Source organism: Artemia sp. Qi Xiang Cuo, chromosome 12 (genome assembly GCF_049724085.1).
Source record: "Artemia sp. Qi Xiang Cuo chromosome 12, ASM4972408v1, whole genome shotgun sequence".
Classification (NCBI taxonomy): domain Eukaryota; kingdom Metazoa; phylum Arthropoda; class Branchiopoda; order Anostraca; family Artemiidae; genus Artemia; species Artemia sp. Qi Xiang Cuo.
This window is the reverse complement of record NC_142805.1, coordinates 46,267,949-46,273,948: the sequence shown is the minus strand read 5'-3', so window position 1 is coordinate 46,273,948 and position 6,000 is coordinate 46,267,949.

Sequence of the window (6,000 nt, the reverse complement as noted above, 5' to 3'; positions counted from 1 at the left end):
CACAAAAAATATATAGTTGAAAATGCGCCGATGTTGCATTTTCGCTTCCCTTGGTGCACCATCTAAAGTCAGGTACCTGGCATCACTGGGAGGAAGTTCACTCAAATTCAAAGTTTAAAAAATCTAATGTAAGAAGACTAATGGACTTGGGAAAAACGGCTCAGCGTGGTATAAAATATTTCATTTGAGAGTTCGATATTTTTGATTTTTCTTGGGTTTAAGTTGTGTGTTTTATGCAGTAAATTGGGATCCACATCACTCCCCTGGAGTGATGGTGAGGCCAAATGCAGTTGGTCTGAATAATGAACAAGGGCAGGCCCCCATGTATGCAACATTTATTCCACAAGTAAGGCCTATGTCTCAAGTTATACAGTATCAGGGTCATGTTATACAACAGACACCAGGATTTAATCAGGCAAGACAATCACCACATGTCACAACTCTAGCCCCCCACAATAGTCACTACAGTCAGCATCAAATTTATATTTCACCAAACTCTCAAAACATATTCATTGCTACAGTCCCTACATCAAATTCATTTGAAGTTTTGAATTCAATAGATGAAAATTACCCACCTCTTCCCCCTGATGAAACAATGAATTTAGGTAGTGCAAACTCTAAAGAAGTGAAGGGTATCATAAACTTTCCTAATCTGGGACTATCTCATGACTTAGGGAAACCAGCCAAAAGAGCTATATCCCCAACTCTCTTTGAGGAAAACAATAGAGTTGCAAAAAGTCACTGTACAACCCCTCCTAAGTACCTGCCAAAAAATAACGGAATCCAGAATTTAGATAGATTTGACAATAGAGTTGTCTTATCTAAAGATGAAACAAAAACCTTGCCTACGGAAAGAGAAACTACCTTAAGCCTAAAAAATCCTTGAAACCAGAACATTTTGAATTTGAACTAAGCAAGGACAAAAGGAGAGTCACAATATTTCTTCCCACTAAATCTGCTGTTGCAAAAGCATTAACGATTAATAAAGTAGGTGTAACAGAAGTCCAGGCAGAGGAATTTAAACCCAGATGTCAAGGAGTTATTAGAGGAATACCCAAAGAAATCACTGAAGAGGAGATAAAAAGTGATCTTGAATCTCAGGCTAATGATTCAGTGAAATCTGTAAAAAGATTGAATAGAGAAATAAAACAGTTAGAAGATAGCCTATCAGTTTGCATTACCTTTGAAAATAATCTTTTACCCTCAGCTCTCTGGCTATGCAGAAGAAAAAGAGAGGTTCAAGAATACCAAAGACCTATTATCCAGTGCTTTAAGTGTCAAAAATATGGGCATATGCAGGGCACCACAACCAGTTTGTCTCAGGTTTGCAGGTCCCCACCAGTCAAAAGATTGTGAACTCAAGAAAGTAACAGAAAAGGAAGAAAAATTTTAAAGGTATAGCTGTGTAAATTGCAGGGGTAACCATTCTTCTACTTCTGGCTTGTTTAGGGTCAGAGATCAAAATAAAAGCATTTTAAGATTGTCTCAAGAAAAAAATATTGGCTTTAATATGGCTTCCAGAGCATATAGATTCTATGCAGATGCATTAAATAAGAAACAGGCCTTGGAAATCATTGAACAAAACAAAATCCAAAAAGACATTCTGACAAAACTAATGATTTTTGTTTCAAGTGCAGCAGAAGTGGTTGACTTGAGGGACTTGGAATTACAAGAAAGGGTCCAGAAGTTATGCTCTCTTATGAAAACATTATTCAATGAGAAACTAGAATCAAGTGAAATTTTAAAGCTAATCAACATGACCCCTTAAATAAGAGTTTTATCATTCAATACCCAATCAAAAGAGTCAAAAAGACTTAATTGAGAGCTTTGCAAGGAATAAAGAAATGGATATTATCTGCCTACAAGAGACATGGCTGACAAGCAGAGACACATGTATAGTGAAAGATTTCTATGTAATTAGAAAGGACCAAGACGAAGGTAGAAGAGGTGGATTGATTACAGCCATCAAAAAGTCAATGTACCATCAGGCGTTGGAGTTTGGATCAGTGGTGAATCAGCAGGTGGAAGTTTTGTTGTGTAGAGTTTTTAGATATATAAAACGAGTACTGATATTAGCTAATGTATAGCCCAGAAGGAAGCAACATGGATGTGGAACCTGTGTTTGATTTAGCAATAAATGCTGTAAAACCAACAGAAGAATTTTTAATAGTAGGTGATTTTAGTGCTTACTCTGATATTTGGTGTGGTTGTGGAAATAAAAATGGTAGTGGAAGTGCACTGGAGAAGATCCTGGAAGGACAAGATGAAGTAATTCTATTAACACCATATGGGTTACTCACTAGGGCAAATCCACACAGGGGTTCATATTCTACTATTGATTTAGCCTTGACATCTGGTAGAATGGCAACTAAGACAGCTGTCACATCAGAAATTGACAGTAACCTCATCAGTGACCTCTTACCTGTAATTGTGGATATTGAAGGCAGAATTAAAAGCCCAAAAATTGATAACCAGGCAAGGTTCATATTAAAAAAAGCAAATTGGAAAGTGTATAGAACAGGCCTGGGATCTATTGAATTGGAAAATGAACTTAACTCTTTTGAAGACATAGAGGATAAGATTTGTAAATTCCAACAACTCTTGCTAGAGACAGCAGAAAAAATTATCCCATAGAGCAAAAAGGGAAGAATATCCGCAGAGAACCTATATAGTGGAATACTGAATGTGAAAATACCAAGAAAGTAATGAATAGGGCAGCAAACAACTACAATAAAATTCTATCTACAGATAATTATATTAAGCTAAAGCCAGCCAAAGCAAAATTTGCAAGAGCCACAAGTGATGCTCGAAGTGATTCATGGACAAAGTTTGTAGAGAGTTTAAATTTTAGAGATTCATATGGGAATGTATACAAATTTATAAAAAAATGGGTAGTAGAAATAACCCTCCAAATCCAAACACCCCAGTTCATTTAATGGAGAGCCAATAATTGATGATAGGAAAAAATCTGAAGCAGGAGTTAGGCACCTAAGACAGACCATAGGCAAAGAGGATCCATTTATAAAGACAGTCCTACATTCTAAAGTATTTGCTAAAGCTAGAAAACTAACTGAGGAAGAAAGTAATGAGCCATGTATCTTGCCTTTCACAGGTGTAGAACTAGAAGCTGGGTTAAATGAATTGCCAGAAATAGCCGCAGGACCTGATGGAATCCACCAAGCATTATTGAAAAATCTTCCAACTAGATGGAGACAGGAATTATTAACATGTTATGGGAAAAGGGAAGATTTCCAGACTGCTAGAAAAAAGGCATAGCCACAATGATACCAAAACCTGTTAAAAACAATTTAGTGGAAAATTACCAATTTATAACTTTACTGCCAGTTGTAGGAAAGATCTATGAAAGACTGTCCAAAAAAAGGTTGGTTTACACAGTGAAAAAAAACACATATTCTTCAGGATATAAAAAATGGATTCTGGCAAGATAGAAGCACAACTGACAGTCTTTTAAGTATTTTGAGAGATTCACTTTATGCATTAAATAACTTGAAAGTCATGATCCTTATATTTCTAGTTGTTAAAGGTGCATTTGACAACATTTTACACCAACAAATATTAAATGGACTTATAAAAGCAAAAATCCATGGCACACTGATGAAGTTTTCAATAGAATATATGTCTGGCAGAGAAGTTACTGTACTTGCTGGAGAGTCAAAATCAGAAAACAAGGTTCAAATTAAAAGAGAAGTTCCACAGGGAAGCGTCCTTGGTCCAGATTTTTATAACATAAGTGAACATGACCTTCCTGTTAAAGATGATGCATGTAACAGCTGCATTTTTGCTGATAATAACAAGACTTGGACTATCCAGGATACCTTAGAAGAAGCTGAAAAAGAAGCTCAACAAATACTTCTCCAAATGGAAACATGGACAAGTACTCTAGAAATAAATTTGAACTATCCAAAGCAAACACCATGGTAATAACACAGAGGAAAAATACCGGACCACCTGTTTTATAATTCTATGGAGAAAATTCAGAAATAGTACAGGAATACAAGGCCCTGAGGACAATACTGGACAGTAAGATGAGATTTGCCAAACATATTGAAAATCTGAAACTCTCATGCCTTAAAAAGATAAATCTTATGAAAATGATGGCAGGGGGAAGGTATGGAGCTAATCCAGCAGTAATGAGAGAATTTTATAATAAGTATGTGTGGCCAAAAATTGAATATGGGGCCACTATATATGGCAGTGCAAATGAAGGTCAGCTAAATAAGCTAGAAGCTATACAAAAAACAGCTATAAGGATTGCCTTTGGAGCAAAACAGACAATACCAATTCCCTTCTTATTAATTGAATCTGGTATAGAAAAACTGTCGACAAGAAGAGATGTACTATTACTAAAATATATTCAAAAACTATGGACATCAGATAAAAATCACCCAATCAAGAAACATATTGTCAAACGTGGACTATTCCACACCATGAACCCAAATAAACTAAGGAAACATTTAAACCCATTTGAGAAAGCAGAAGCACTGATGAGAGAAGAAGATTTGATTTTCTCTATTACTAAAATGTTGCAACATAAGAAACCTCTAAAAACCCCACCATGGCTTTTGATGCAATTACCTTGTACCATAGAAGAAATACAAAACAAATGAAAGAAATCCATTATCCACAAAATTGAATTTATTAAACTTATCACAGAAAAATTTCAAAATTTCTGTCTAACATATACTGATGGATCCGAAACAGAAGGAAAAAGAGTGGGAGCTGCAGCTGTTGTTTCTCAGAAAAAATTAGTTGCATCCAGATCTCTAGGACACTACTCAACAGTCTTCGAAGCAAAGATTAAAGCAATAGAGATAGCACCAGATTTAATCCAAAAGACCACAATAAAGGACAAAGAAGATAGAAAATTTGCTATCTGTAGGGACTCAAAAGCTGCTATGCTTAGCTTACAACATTTCATTTCAAACCAAAGCCAAGAAGTCAGCAGTTGTTACAACACACTTCTTCAATTGCTCCAAAAAGGATTTGAACTTCAGCTAGTATGGACACCAGCACATGTAGGTATACAAGGCAACGAAATGACTGATAAACATGCAAAAATAGAAGCAACACAACCCCTGAATTGTGTAGAGGGGGATGAATACAAGGAATTGAGATCAATCAGAGGAGGATTGAGACAGGAGATGCGGAATTTTGAAGGATTTAATGCACAATCAGTTTGTAGCCCAGAAAAAAACACAACCACTTTGATAGTAAAATTTATAGTAAGCTGGATAAGAGAAATTATAGTTTGTTATTCCGTTTTCGATCAGGTCATGTAGGCTAAGTACTAATGCTAGACTATTTAGGATTGGGAAAATTGATAGCCCTGTTTGCAGAGCTTGTAATTTGCAGAATGAGGCTGTACACCACTATCTAATTGAGTGTTATTTTTATGAGAGACTTAGAAGGGATATGAGAAATTTATGTCAAAGAGAAATGCTAGGCAGTCTCAATGTTAGTCTTATGGTTGGGATAGGGATCAATGATGATGTTATAAGACTGGAAATGATCATGTTGTTTTTGAGTTTTGTGAAACTAAGCGGTAGAATGGATGACTTTAACTAGGATATTACATGAGTTTTGAAAAAAAAAATATTTTGACCTGTTTTGGTTAGGGAATAACTATTGAAGAGGGTAGATTGGAAAATCATTGATAGCTGTATAAAGATTGTAGTGTGTATTCTTTCTGTATTATTGTTTGTTAAAAAAAAAAAAAAGTTATGAAGTTCGTTTCAGATTACCCTATCAAGAAATAGAGAAAAGTGTGGAACAAAGAAGATCGTCTAGACATAAGTTGGTTTCTAGAGGAGACGTTAATAATCAACAACAACAATGAAGACTAATGAAAGCTATCTCCAAGATCTATTGTAATAAGTTATTTGATGACGTTGGCATTTTTGTAAACCAAAGTTTAATGTTAGGTAAATTTATAGATGAGGATGTTATCTTTGACAGTAGCCTAGTTGAGTTAGGCAGGCC